Source organism: Panthera leo, chromosome D3, assembly GCF_018350215.1.
Source record: "Panthera leo isolate Ple1 chromosome D3, P.leo_Ple1_pat1.1, whole genome shotgun sequence".
Classification (NCBI taxonomy): Eukaryota; Metazoa; Chordata; class Mammalia; order Carnivora; family Felidae; genus Panthera; species Panthera leo.
The window spans coordinates 32593407-32609473 of NC_056690.1; the positions used below are offsets into that span (position 1 = coordinate 32593407).

The window sequence follows — 16067 nt, forward strand, 5'->3', positions numbered from 1 at the left end:
CAATAGATAATGATGCCTCTGATGGATCTGGACATCAGTTGAAAACCTTCTGGGGGTGCCTGGGTGGCTCAGTCATTTGAGCATCCGACTTTGGCTCAGGTCATGATCTGATAGTATATGGGTTTGAGCCCTGTGTCAGGCTCTGTTCTGATAGCTAAGAGCCTAGAGCCTGCTTTGGATTCTGTGTCTCCCTCTCTCTCTGCATCTCCCCCACTCATGCTCTGTCTCTCTCACTCTGAAAAATAAACATGTAAAAAAATTAAAACATTCTGGAAAGTATTCACCATTCTAGATGACATTAAAAACATTTGTGATTTATGGGAAGAGGTAAAAATATTGACATTAACAGGAAATGGGATGAAGTGGATTCCAACCCTTATGGATGGATGACTTTAAGGTGTTCAGGACTTCAGTGGAGGAAGTAACTACAGATGTTACTCTGTAACAAGAGAGAACTAGAATTGGAAGTGGAGCCTGAAAATGTGACTGAATTGCTATAATCCCACAATAAAACTTTAATGGGGGAGGAGGTGCTTCTTATGGATGAGCAAAGAAAGTGGTTTTTGAAAAACTTTTATTTCCATATAGTTGGCACACAGTGGTCCATTAGTTTCAGGTGTACAACATAGTGATTCAACATTTTTATACATTATGCTTGCTTACCACAAGTGTAGTTACCACCTGTCAGCATACAACACTATTAAAATATCAGAAAGTAGTTTTTTTTGGAGATGGAATCTACTCCTGGTGAAGATGCTGTGAATATTGTTGAAATGACAAAAAGAATTTAGACTTTGATATAACTTAGTTGATAAAGCAGTGGCTGGGTTTGAGACGACTGACTCCAATTTGGGAGGAAGTTCTGTGGGTAAAATTCTATCAAACAGCATCACATACTGCAGAGAAATTCTGAAAGGAAGAGTCAGTTGATGCAGCAAACTTCATTATTGTTTCATATTAGAGACACTGCCACAGCCACCCCAACCTTCAGCAGCCACCACCCTGATCAGTCAGCAGCCATCAACATTGAGGGCAGGATCTTCCACCAGCAAAAAGATTACAACTTGCTGAAAGTTCAGATGATGGTTAGCATTTTTTTAGCAATAAAAATATTTTTTTATTTTTTTAAATGTTTGTTTATTTTTAAAAGAGAGAGACAGAGCATGAGTGGGGGAGGGGCAGAGAGAGAGGGAGACACAGAACCCAAAGGCAGGCTTCAGGCTCTGAGCTGTCAGCACAGAGCCCGACGCGGGGCTCAAACTCACGGACCGTGAGATCATGACCTGAGCTGAAGTTGGACTCTTCACCGATGGAGTCACCTAGGCACACCAGCAATAAAATATTTTTAAATTATATACATTTGTTTTTATAGACCTACTACTATTGCACATTTAATAGACTGAAATATAGTGTAAACATAGCTTTTATATATACTGTGAAAACAAAAATATTCACGTGACACATTATTGTGGTACTTGCTTTATTGTGGTGGCCTGGAACCAAACCCGCAATATCTATAAGGTATGCTTATACATTTAAGAATCAGACAATATTTCAGGGGTGCCTGGGTGGCTCACTTGGTTAAGTGTTTGACTTCGGCTCAGGTCAGGATCTCCCAGTTCATGGGTTTGAGCCCCGCATCAGGCTCTGTGCTGACAGCTCAAAGCCTGGAACCTGCTTTGGATTCTGTGTCTCCCTCTCTCTCTGCCCCTCCCTGACCCGCTTCTGTCTCTCTCTCTCAAAAATGAATAAACATTAAAAAATATCAGAATGTGTAAAGAATCAGATAATATTTCTTCTGTACCTGTGAGTTAGTATGTATCAAGTGGAATTTTCAAAGTGATGACCTCTGATTTAATAAGTTGATTATCTGATCATCAGTGATGTTTCACATTACATTTTATCTGTGTGTGTGGGCACGCACGTGTGTGTAAAATTAGGGTAAATTCGTAGTATCAAAACATTGGGAAAAAAATATTTGAGCTTAGTTGCTGATAATGTTCCTGATTTCACAGACCAAAACTACTTCATGTTAAATTTCTTATATGCTCAACTGACAATTTATTAAAATATAAGTAAAACCCCTAACCTGTTCCCAAGTGTTAACTAGTTGTTCTATGACATAATTATGCTTATTAGACCTGGCTTACTTTTGAAAGCTCAGAGCTTTGTAGTTCATCATCTATTTGGAATACAAACTCACTTTTATTCTAATCTTTTTATGATGTGATGATTTCCTTCTTAATGAATGAGATCCATTAAGGTTATTCTCTGAATGACAGAGAAGTTTTGGATAGACCTGCTGTTACTGTGTCTCAAAAGCAATTTGATATTCTTGAAAGTAGGCACATATTACTGTGTCTCATAAGCAATTTGATATCCTTGTATGTAATTATAGATGAAGGGACAGGCTAAACAATCCATTTAGTGCATCAGGTTGTATGAAAGAAGAGACAGCCCAGGTCCTATTGCCAGTAACCCACCACCACCCAAACTCTACCAGCAAGTGTGGCCAGTGAGCATGTGTGCTGGAGAGTGGAGAATTTAGCTTGGCAGTTTCAAATGTAAATTTTTTGTTGTAGAAAAGGAAGTTATATTAATGGTAGTGTCCTTTATTCCATTGCTGTCTAGGTAGTGTTTGATCATCAGTCCCTGTGTTGTTATTGTTAAATGAAATTATTTATCGGTTCCACAAACTGTGATCCCTACTGCTTTCCTGTATTATTCCTACAGGTATAAAATGGCCTCTGTCGCTTACTCCATTTAATCCTAATGAACAGTCCTGTGACTCTTACTTTGCAAATTGGCAAACTAAGGCTTACAGAGATTGGGGGCTAACACAGAAGCTGTCAGCACTTCTGACACCAGCGTTTCCATCTTCATCCTCATCTTCATCCCCGTAAAGATGCTCAAAGGTTTCCTCTAAGAATAGTCACATACGATAGACTATATTGGAACAAAGTTGAAGAGAGTTCCTAAAATGGAGATGTATGCTTTGATATAGGCTTCTGAGCAGGATTGGAAAGAAGTTTATGGGAGCCAGAGAGAATAAAATTTGGAGCTGGGGAGAAGAGGGTAAATGAGAGAACATTGTGTGTGTGTGTGTGTGTGTGTGTGTGTGTGTGTCTGTCTGTCTGTCTCACACACGCACACAAATGGGATGGAAGGAAGGAAGGTATCATGTTAAGTTTAGGTATGAAATAATATGGAGGTGTGAAATGGGAAGAGACAGAAGTGTGTTAGAAATGTCAAAGACTGAGATAAAATCATTTTAAGATTAGAAGTCAGTTGATTTTATTCCAGTATGTTCCTAGCATGCTCTAACCATCATTGCCTCCTTGTTGAGAGTGTGTAGTGTGCTTGCCCCCAACCCCAAATCTACAGTAAATATGTTGCTTCACAATAGAATATTTACTATATTTCTTTAATTACTATATTTACTATAGTGTAAAAAGAAAAACCTGAGGTATCAGAGAAGTATAGTGTATAAAAGCAATCTTTCTTTTGAAAGAAGAATCCTTTTTTCAAGCAAATAAGTCATTTTAAAATTTATATTTATAATATATTAACACTAGTCATTTTTATTTTTATTTTTTAACTTTAGAGTGAGAGGGAGAGTGTGTAAGTGGGGGAGAGGGGCAGAAGGAGAGAGAGAGAGAGAGAGAGAGAGAGAGAGAGAGAGAGAGAGAAAGAGAGAGAGAATGTGCAGCAGGCTCTGTACTCAGCACAGAGCCCAATCCCACGACCCTGGGATCATGACCTGAGCAGAAATCAAGAGATGCTCAGCTGACTGAGCCACCCAAGCACCCTGATGCCAATCATTTTTAAAAGCCCCTTTGTTGTTGGTGAATCATTTTCTTTCACTCATTATTCATGGGACATCAGTTATATAGCTTTTGCTAGATTTGTGTTCATTTATCTTTAGAAAGGGAGGAGAGGGCAATTAGGTATGCTAAGGCCCCTGTAATTGTTAACTTTGCTGCAGAAAGTACAATTCATTAGGCTAAATCTTTGTTTTATTCATTCTCATTTTTTTAAGTCTTGTTGTATAGGCAAAATGTATACTGATAAACATTTTAAGTGCATGCCCAGTAAAATTTGCTATGAAGTTATTATATACTATTTTACATCATATTTTAAACTTGAAATGGATTTTATAGGAAAGCAATTCACTGTTGAAGATTTTAGAGGAAAGCTCAATATTATAAATATTGAGCTATAACACTCAACATTACTATTAATTGATGTCAGTATCCACTAAAAATTCTGTATTTTAAAATCTAATGATAAAGAAATCCCTATAAAGAAGAAATTCCTAATGCAGTAATATTAGGCATAAATTAATGAACAGTAAAAATAATTGAGATTTATGAACATTGTATGTTCATATTATCATAAGAAGGCATGTAAAATAGATTTTAAAGTCAGTGTCTGTTTTCTAGGAGATTGTGTACTCAAAGTGATGAAAATTTTCTCTCCCCTTGCACTTTCTTGCATCATACACATAAACAATCCTAGAACTAAAGTGGAATATTCCAAACATTTTGATCTCTAAGGGAGAAGATGTCTCATATAGTTAAGCCATCTTGGATTTCTTCAGAAGCAGCCTCTACAGGTGTGGATTGTCACTTCTGATTATCTGATTATAATGATCTTTGATCTCTTCTCAAGTGTGGTGCTTAATTAGTTTTTTATTGACATCTTAAACTCATAAATTCTATCTTCATTCACTGTTTTAATTATGGTTTTCCATTTGCGTCTTTCAGGCCTGCGCTTAATGGACATCTCCTTAGACTGCCCCTAAACACTCGTGTGTGTGTGCATACATAAATAGATATAGGTATATATTTATATCTCACACTCAGTCTTTTACTTTAAAATCAGTTGCCCTGTTTATTTCCTTCCTCACAGTTATCACAGTTGTCTTGATGACTTCTTTTCTTACTCATTGGTATCTACCACAAGAAAATAATCTCATGAAGGGCAAAGACCTTTTCTCTCTGATACACTGCTATATCCCAGTGTAATAGGGCCTCTAAATATTTGATCAGTGTTGAATGAATTAGAGAATCTGTGGTTCAGCTACTGTAGATCTTACTATCTATCTTGAATCTTGGTCCCTGACACTCTTGACTTGTCTCCAGAATGTACAGCCTCCTTCATGTTCTCACTGCCTTGTGCCTTCTTCATGCAGTGGTCTGACATCTCTTGCCTGGGCCATGGGAAAACCTTCTGATGTAATTTCCCTTTTCATCTACAGTCTACCATCCAGTGTTATGTCGCTGTGTAGAGATCTTGTTGGCTACTTGGTACTTGTAGGTGGAAAGTTTAGACTCTTTGGCATGACATAGGGCACTATTCAGAATCAGGCTTCAATCTTAACCTCTCCAGGCTCTTCATTCACTGTATGCAACCTCCCCTGTAGTCTCTGAGCATCCAGGGACTCTGTACCTACCTGAAGTTCCTGTTCCCCCTCTTCTCTCACCTAGAAAATGCTTATGGGACGCCTGGGTGGCTCAGTTGGTTAAGCATCTGACTTCGGCTCGGGTCATTATCTCTTGGTTTGTGGGTTCAAGCCCCGCATTGGGCTCTGTGCTGACAGCTCAGAGCCTACAGCTTGCTTCGGATTCTGTGTCTCCATCTCTCTGACCCCTCCTCTGCTCGTGCTCTCTCTCTCTCTCTCTATCTCTCTCAAAAATAAATAAACATTAAAATTTTTTTTAAATTGCAAAAAAAAAAAAAAAAGAGTTACCATATGATCCAGTAATTCCATTATTGGGTATTTAATGAAAACACTAATTCAAAAAGATATGTGCACCCAAGTTTATTATTTATAGTAGTCAAGGTACAGAGTATTACACAGCCATAAGAAAAAATGAGATCTTGCCATTTGGGACAACATGGATGGACATAGAAGGCATTATGTTAAATGAAATAATTCAGACTGAGAAAGACAAATACGGTATGATTCCACTCATAAGTGGAAACTTAAAAAAAAAGACAAATGAGTAAATAAAAAACAGAATCAGACCTATAAATACAGAAAACAAACTGGTGGTTGCCAGAGGAGAGGGAGGTGAGAGGTTGGACAAAATTGTTGAAGGGGTGTGGGAGACAACGAGCTTCCAGTTATGGAATGAATAAGTCATGGGAATAAAAAGCACAACACAAGGAATACAGTCAATGATATTGTAATAGTGATATAGTAGGACAGATGGTAGCTACATTTGTGATGAGCATAGCGGAATATATAAACTTGTCAAATCGCTACATTGTGCACCTAAAACTAGTAGAACATTGTGTGGCAACTATATTCAAATGAAAGTAAAAATTTTTAGAAAAATAAAAATACAAGTAGCATTATGCTAGTGTCTTGATTTTCTGAATGTTTTAATGATCCTTAGTTACATGTGACTTTATTTTAAACCTCATCATTCAAATTCTTTTGAATAGTTAAGTCTTACCCTAAATTTAATGATGGAAGGATGATCTCTAGATGCTTAGATTAGAACCAGTTTACCTTTATCTGCTAATATTTGACCAGATATTGGAATTATGGGGTAAGAAGATGAACTGGAAATAAGCATGAATAAGCATGAATCTCAGTATGAATCTTCACAATATTAACATGAGTGTTTTTATACTGTACAATCATAACTACTGCTGTGACACTTCATCAAGTATTGTTACTATTAGTGCTATAAGAAATCAAAATTTCATGATGAAATCTTTGAACTGTTTATCTTAGATAAGATTATTACCAGTAGAATATTATGTGTGTGTGTATATGTGTGTGTGTATAAATGTGTGTATATAAAGTATCTTTTGTTGCTAGGGGAAAAGCAATGTTTTTGGAATTGACTAAGCTGTTATTATTTTTTGTCTTTTTAAAAAGTCAAATAGCCACATTTAATTACCTACAGCTTATTGGAAAAAATCAAATGTAGGTATTTAGCATCCACCATCTCTTATCAGCCCATAACCAAATCCACCTGTGTTACATAATACCATTGCCAGTGACCGCATTCAATCATACTAAGGCATCTGCATGTGATAGGACTTCTGACATATTCTGCTTGACTACACTTACAAAGATAAAGTCACAAGACCTCTATCTCATTAACATATTAAGATGTATTTTAGGGGTCCCTTGGTCGCTCAGTCAGTTGAGCATCCGACTTGACCTCAGTTCAGGTCTTGATCTCAGGGTTGTGAGTTCAAACCCTGCTTCCGGCTCTGCGCTGGGCATGAAGCCTACTTAAAAAAAATAAGTTAAAAAAAAAAAGTGTATTTTAGTCAGCTTTCTCATATTCCCTGCCTATCATTCTCCTCATGCCTGCTCACAACACTTCCAATAATAAAACTGGCATTTAGGTTAGCTGGAAATTTCTCCCTACAGCTAAAATGGATTTATATTCTGCCAAGACATGAGCATATCATTTTTTGAAAGAAAGAACTGCCACCAGATGTCTGTTTGTAAGATTGCCATTTGTTCATTTTAATTAGATCATCCATCATTTGTAACTTTTCATGGCCCTTGTCAATGTCTGTCTTTTTTCTATTGATTTATTATTTTGTGAATGTTAGTAAACGTGCAGAGCATTTACCTCATCAGAAGTAATTAACTTACTCTTTCTGCCCTGGGCATCTTGCTTGTATCACTATTCTCCCTGCTAAAATAATTGCAGAAGAATCTTTATTTAAGATATCATGTAAGGGTACCTGGGTGGCTCAGTCGTTAAGCATCTGACTTTGGCTCAGGTCATGATCTCATGGTTTGTGAGTTCAAGTCCCACATCAGGTGTGCTCTAGCCCCACTTCCAGTGAACATGAGCCCTGAGCCCCTCTTCAGGTAAAACATGAGCCCTGCTTTGGGTGAGCCTCAATTCTGTCTCTCTCTTTCTCTCTTCTCTGCCCCTCCTGGGATTATCCCTCTCTCTGCTCTTCACTCTTGCAGCATTTCTCTCTCTCGCTGTCTCTAAATAAATAAATAAATAAATAAATAAATAAATAATAAATAGCATGTAAGAAGTCTCCTACTTGCAGGTTCTGTAACTTCTCCAATTTAATTAAATTTATTTTAACAAAATTCATATGATTCGAACATTCAAATTATATATACTAAGCTATACCCTTATGCTGGCTGCTGTCCCACAGACAACAAATGCTATTAATTTGTTTTTTGTTCTTATGGAGACATTTTATCCATAACTAACAAAAACATCATGTTTTTTTCTTCCTTTTTTATGCTGTTCTGAACTTTCCTTTTTTCATTTAATAATATATCTTGGAGATAATTTCATATCAGTCCATAGTGTTTACATCTAGTATGAGTTTGTAATATTTTCTTGTGTGGATATACTGTGATTGATTTAATCAGGCTCTTTGTTAGAAAGATTACTTCTAATCTTTTGATGTTTCATACAGTGCTACAGTGGATAGTTTTAAAGCTACTTTTCATGGGTGTAATCATATATGTAGGATAAATTCCTAAAATTTGAATTACTGGTTCAAATGGCATGTGCATTTACAATTTTCATAAAATATGAAATTGTCTTCAATAGAGGTTTACCAATGATCTTATCCTTTGCATTGTGTAAGAGTGTGTCTTTTCCTACGCAATGTGTTTTTTAAGTGATAGGTGAAATTTTGTATTCCTTAGTTCTAGTTTACATTCTCCTTACTATGAATGAATGAGATTGGGCAACTTTTCATATGCTTAAGAGCATACTTGTATTTACCAATTGCCTATTCATATCCTTTGCCCATTTTTCTAATGTAGTATTGGTCTTTACTTACCCATTTGTATGTCTTAAGAAAATACTTGTTGTGATATAGATTGCAAATATTGCCCATGATATTTTAATGATCATTTTATTATTATCACTGCCTTTCTTTATGTGTGAAGACTTGATGAGTCTATAGGGGTGAAGAGTGGATAAATATGAAAACTGGAAGGGTGGTTGTATTAGGGAGATACTGTGAGTCCAGCTACTTGAGGCAGAGACATTCATTAAACCCTCAGAGAGAGAGAGAGAGAGAGAGAGAGAGAGAGAGAGTGTGTGTGTGTACACAAAAGTATTGGAAGAATTTAGAATGAATTTCCTTCATTGTGATGACTTCATCTATAGTTTTTTGTAATTTCTTTAATGAACCATATAAATTCAAATTAAATTTTACAGAAATTATCAACTTCTAGTTTAGTATCTTAACATTTTACATTTTTTAATTAAGTAAAATGCTGACTTTCTTTCATCTTTGTTGTAGTTACCTTTTCCGAATCGTATCCCTTGAGGAGAAGACTATATTACATCTTTAACAAAGTGTTATAAAACTTGATGAAAATATAAATCATATTCTTTTGTAATTATCCACTAACTCTTTAATGTACATGGGAGACTTCCAGTTATCAGATGAACTGCTATAATTCCATGGGAGTTTTTTGTACCCTAATTTTTGGAACACTAATTTTGGGCTGGTAAATATGATAAAATCCCTTTTCTTGCTTTTCTCTATGGTAAAAATATCTCAGCTAGGACAGCATGGCTGTTAATCTCTGTGGCTGATATATGTGTTCTTTTTATTACAGGCGACATTTATATAAGTGATTTTGTCACTCGGGAAATATAATTAATAGTAATTTCTTTGAAAGCATATTAGCATATATTGAGTAAAAAAAAGGTTTAAGGAGTTACTAAAACATATTCATTTTTACACATTGAAAAGTTTCTAACTGAAACATGTACTCAGTATATAGAGGAATATCAATAAATGATAAATGGCGTTAAGTGGTTAACAGTATGCAGGAAAATGATCATCATTGAAATGCTGTTATTAAAGTATTCTTTTAATACATGAATATATCTGTAACGGTGGTTTAATCTAAAAAGAGGCATTTATATGTGAGCTGGTGTTGAACCTATACAAATGAATTAAAATTATTCTGTGAGCATTTGATATCTTGTGATTCACAGAGTAGATTTTATTTGTTTGTTTTTTAAGGTGCCAGGAACTGAAAGTGTTGGCTTGGAGCAGTGCTAATTGCTAGCTTGAGAATGGTTATGTCAGACATGCAGAGAGTTAATTGCCATGCGGGTACTCAATTATAACTTTCTCACCATATTCCAAGCTCAGGTTGGCATCTGTTATTACATTTGTGCATACAAAATAATTTATTCAGAAGCCAGAATATAATTGACAGAAGCTTGTCACTAACACTAGAAAAATATGTAATTTACTTTCAAATAACTCATTTGTTTTTGCTAACTAGAAACCTGAGATTTCTAGTTGCACATTGCTTTAGGCCTGTTCAATTACAGTATTCACAGATTCTCAGCTACTGTATTTGACTTATTTGTGAGTCAGGATTTTGATTTCATGAAGAGGCCAGAGAGAGGTCTCATTTGGTAAAAGAATAAAATGTTATTGTGATGGAATAAAAAGTATTCACAGTGAAATCTCACAGATATTTGTTGGTTTTTAATAACTAGTACTTACTAAATGCTTAACATGAGCCAGGCACCATGCTGTATTCTTTCGGTATTATTTTATGTAATATTAACAAAATCTAGAAAGTAGTTTTTTGTCTGCTATTTTACAGATGGGAAAACAAACTGAGGATTAGAGCAGTTAGGTGACCCGTATAAAGACACACAGCTAGGAAGTGTCTGAACTACAGTTTATGGTAGAAATTCAGAAAAATTAAAAAACATGAAATTCTTGGACTATTAATTTAAACTGTCTTTAGTGTTATAAAGAGCAGATCGTTTTTCTTAGTAGCAGGGAGTTAGGGATTTTATCACGGCACAAGTAAAGGCGGAGATGTGTGAAGGTGTAAAACAGTAAGACCATCTGGATGGGATGTGTTGGAGAACAGTATAATTTAAGGTTGGGTGGAAAAGGGACCATGTGCTTCTCATATGACTCCACCAGACTACCCCTAAGACATAGAAGCATGAACTCGTACTTCTAGACTAAAGGAACATATTAAATCATAACTCTTTCAGTTGCAAGTAACAGAAATCCATTCCAATTAGCATGAGTGAAGTAGGGGAATATTTACTGGCTCACATAAATGGAAAGTCTAAGGGTACAGCTAACTTTAGGCGCAGCTGGATCCAGTGTCTCAAACTCTATAATCAGGGCTGGCTTTCTCTCTCTCACTCCCCAGGATGGGCTTTTACTAAAAAGCAGGTAAGATGACAGTCTGTAGCTTAAACCTCACATTTCCTCAGTTTAGTAACTCCAGCAGAAAGTCTTTCTCTTAATTAGAGCAAAAATATCTTGGAGGAAAGTTCAGAAACATATGCCTGCTCAAGAACTAGTTGCTGTGGCTGCACTGGCTGGTGGAGGCTGTGTCCTCACCCTTGTGAGTAGGTGATAAGGTGTGCCGGCCATGGGATTAGCCCTACTCAAACTATAGGGGCTGAATTCCCCAAATGAAAGAAGGAAGGGGGGAGATGTATCTAGACAAAAGCAACAGATACCCACTGAGAGATGTATTGTTCAGTGCAAGTCAAAGTGTCTTTGAAATCATACATTTTACCTTTAAAATCCATGTAAACTTTATTTTATATGTCTACATCTAATTGTAATATTTTATTTTTTTATTTTTTTATTATGTTTCTTTATTTTTGAGAGGCAGAGAGAGACAGAGCATGAGTGGGGGAGGGGCAGAGAGAGAGAGGGAGACACAGAATCCAAAGCAGGCTCCAGGCTCTGGGCTGTCAGTTCAGAGCCTGATGCGGGGCCTGAACTCACGAACCGTAAGATCACGACCCAAGCCAAAGTCGGATGTTCAACTGACTGAGCCACCCAGGCGTCCCTAATTGTAATATTTTTTAAATGTTCCATGTGTGGATTGAGTTCCCCCATGAAAAGGATTCTGAGGGGTAAAATTTGAATTCGGGAGGTTTTATTGGGAACTGCTTTGGGGAACACCTGTGAGCAGTGAAGGAAAAGTTGAACTATGATGCACGTGCAGCAGGTTGCAGCTGATCCCACAGGGAGCTCAGAAGTTGGGATGGCCTTTCAGAGATGTCCCAAGAGAGGCAAGGGGGCCTGACCTGTGTACCTCCACACAGACCAGTGATTGGGTGTGGGCTACCCCAGAGATGGGGCATACCCATGACAAGGCAGCTCCTTGCTCTGAGCCCTGAGTGCAGCTCCTAGGGCAGGATTAGGTTATGGAGCAGACAAAACCTCCAGCAGCAGTGGAAGAGTACTTCATTCCTGAAGTGGGTGCAGGGTGTGGACCTAGGCAACTTACCACAGCATGATAATCTATCACATCTGTGAGTAAAATTTGCTCCAGGAAAATGTGTCCTGTTTATCTGTCATTGTAAATGCTCCCTGGCATATCACTATACTGTTTGACCAGAGGTCCCTGGAAATATGGGTACCCCAGTTTGAAGGTGACAGCAGAAACACTGGGAACCCATCATAGGGGAGTAAAAAGGTAAACCAAATGAGGAAGATACCGAGGCAGAAAGAACAGTTGAAAGACTTGCCATCATCAGCTTTGGTAGTAGCAGTGGGAATCTAGAAAAAAAGATAATATATCTTCATCTTGCCAAAGACCACCCATCTTCTCCTGTACCTGTACTGTTTATCTTGCCTTCTCTTGTTTGGAGCCTAGAAGGACCTAGAGACCATCAGAAATTTTAAAAAACAACATAGGCTTGCAAAAATGAGTTTCTCCATCATGTTTTCAGCTTTTTTCATTATCTTTTGGCTTATAGATCATTGGGTAAACAATATAGTGCTTGTTGTGGGATCAGCCTGTAGGTGACAAAGAGCCCATATTGCACTCTTGGTTATGGATGGGGAAAGTGTGTTGTTAGGGTGTTGGCCCATGTGTACATATTTGATCTTCTTAGGCACTAAGGTTTCAAGCCAATTTATTTTGATGTTGACTGAATCTTGTTGACGTGTTTAGTATTATAATTACTTCAGTGTGCATTTTTTTCTTTTTATTTACTCTGATTATTATTTATTTTAATCTGTTGACTGAATGAGACACTTAAATGTAATGTGAGCTTGGATTACATGTTTATTTCCCTGAACTGGAAAGCACATGTTTCCGTGTGGCATAGATAAGAGTTTTCTTCCCCACCCCTTCAGTAGATTCTGAATTTAGAGAAGAAAATTCAGATTTTCCTCTGAATAATTTTCCCTTTCATAGGGCTTCTTATTAAAGTTGACTTGATAAGAGCTGTTGAGGAGATTGAAGGGCTTGGTTGAAAGATCTTAATTCACTTATTCAACAAATACTTGCTAAGCACCTACCAAGAGCAAGGCATGCTTCTAGAGATTCCAGGAGCCCAGCAGTGAACAAAATACACAAAAATAATTCCTTATGAAACTTAAAATCTAGTAATGAAAGGCAGACAGTAAACACATTGAGTAAATCATATAGACTATTAGAAGGCAGGATGATTTTTGGAAAAAGACATAGACTAGGGGAATTGCTAGTGCAGGGAGTGGAGCTTGGGGTTTGTATGGGATTGCATAGGATGGTCAAGGTAGGCCCCATTGAGAAGGTGACATTTGAGCAAAAATGAGATATGTATGGGAATTAGCTATGTGGAGATGGGGGGTAAAGCATTGTGGAGAGAGGAACAGCCAGTACAAATGCCCCAAGGCTGGAGTTGGAAGAAATAGGAAGAAATGAGGTACTTATTCTAAACTTTTGGTATTTGGGTAAGGGAGGGAAGAGCACTGCTGCTGAGAGAGTCCCAAGGTGCCCAAAGGCATTTCACCTCCCTAAGTCTCTTTCTTTTCTTTTACGCTTTTAATTATAAAAAGCTAGAAAGAACACTATTCTAGTCAATAGAATAATATATATCTTAAGGCATTAATTCTTTTTGGGATAGAGCTTGGATTACAGTCCTCAGAGGAACAAAATAAATGTGCCTCTCCTTTTGATCTCTTCCCTGTTCAGCTCTGATTTCAAGATGTCACTACTTGATGAAGATTGTGGACTTGGGTTGAAAACCATGGCTTTAAATCATGAGAGATTTTTAAAAAGACAGCTAATTATCTGTAGCAAAAAAAGGGGGGGGTATTTTAAATATCAGAAAAATTGCATGTACCAGGACATCTGTTGTGTCATTAAACACAGAAAATGGAGGGTCCTAATTTAGTAATGATTATTACTCAGATTTTGACACAATGTTACACTAGATATTAAGTACCCAATTATCTGCAAAGCCGTAGTCTTCTTTTTCCTTGTGTGTTAGCAGTTCATAAATACTAATTTTAGCAAAAGTAATGTAGAACTTTATCCAGCTTTTTTCTAAGGCTTACCTAAGTCATTGGGAAGCAGCATCAGGACACTTAGATTCCCAACAGGGCCATTCTTCTCATTATCTGGTGTCCCTTCCACACATCTTATCTCCTGTCTGAGACCCTGATGCCGCTTCTACCTACTTCACTCTCTGTCCTGCCTGTGGGGAGACCCCAGCCATGTCACTTAGCTTTTGTGAGCCTCAGTTGTGAGCCCAGCCATAACAGGGGTTGTGCTTGGGGTTAAGTGATGGTTGCCTGAAGCCTTAGCACTTGTTAGCTGATATTATTATTTCCCCATACCCTGTTGCAGCCAAGAAGTACTTCCCTCATCCCCCAAATGTCTTTCCTAGCAAGAGAATACGTTATTTATACCACATTTTCTTCAAGTGTTCAGAGTTATTTTATTCTTTTTATATTAATACTCCTATACATTATTAAGTACAAAAAAAGCAGGTGATGTTATTCTCATTTTGCAGATGGTCAATCTGAGATGTTGAGAAGCAAAAAATAAATGGTTTAGAAATGTTTTCTATTAAGTATTTTCATATAAAATAAACTAGGTTTCATAAGGTACATTTAAACTCAGTCCACAAGCATTCAGGCAAATAAACTCAACAAATTGTAAAATATACAAGAATTGATTTGTTGTAAGTAGGAATGGTATAACACAGATTAGTAATTAATAGCCGAGTAGATGTTTTAGTTATCATGATTTTCTTAAAATTGCAAATGTTGGATTCATGCAGTTTCAAAGGGTGGGGCATTGTGTGTCAACAGCATTCAAATAAATTAAAAATTGAAAAGTGTACAAACTTGCAGTTTTAAGATGAATAAGTTCTGGAGATCTAATATACAGCATGTTGACTGTAGTTAACAATATTGCCTTACATGCTTGAAAGTTTCAAGAGTAGATCTGAAGTGTTCTCACCACGTACACAAAAAAGTAATTATAGGAGGCGGTGGAGGTGGTAACTACCCTTATTGCAGTAATCGTTTTTGTAATATATACATTACCAAATAATAAATAAATAAAAAGCATTTTATATATTGAAATTTACTCATGAAATTATTTGACAAATATATATTGAGTATAAAAAGTGCCAATGCTATATATATTAGCCCCTGAGAATGGAATTTTGCCTCATGAAACCTAGAGGGAAGGTACAAACAAATGTAAAACTACAGTGTAAAAAGGGCTACAGAGGAAAGGTGGATGGTGCTATATGCCACTGTATAGTAGGAAGATTTGACTTAATTGAGGGGAAGGGAAGGCTTTCCTGAAGAATTGATGATTCTGTTGAGCCTGATATCTGAAAGAAGAGCAGAAGTAGAGAATAAATGAGACCAGGCATGGGGGTGAGGAGAGGAGAACATCTGGGGCCAGACCACATCAGAAGTCAGCAAAAATTAGATAGTGTTTGGATTAAGGGATCTGCAGTGGAGATAAAAAGAAGAGGGCTTAGGTTATATGGAGGAAATAATATCTGTGAGATTTAATTGTGTATTGAATAAGGGCATTGGGGGAAAAGGCAATGTCAATACATTTTAGTGGTGTGAGTTAATATTGTGACAAAGGTTTAGCTGCAAGGCCTAGAAGGAAATTAGAAGGAACAATCTCAGTCCATCTCTCTGTAGTACTGTATCTATTGTAGTTTACCATTGACTGAAATGTATAGGGGAGTAGATTCTGTACTATCTGCTTCAATAATGCTTCTATATAGACTTTATCTGAAGATATCTGTTAGAAATTTTCACTTGAGAAGGTAGCATAATGAAAT

General features: G+C 36.9%; 1 protein-coding gene across 7 annotated transcripts in view; it reads left to right on the plus strand.

Moving 5' to 3' along the window:
* The window catches only part of SPIRE1 (spire type actin nucleation factor 1), a 198820-nt gene that overhangs the window by 108624 nt on the left and 74129 nt on the right, over window positions 1-16067 (plus strand). The gene's annotated exons all lie outside the window — the stretch shown is intronic.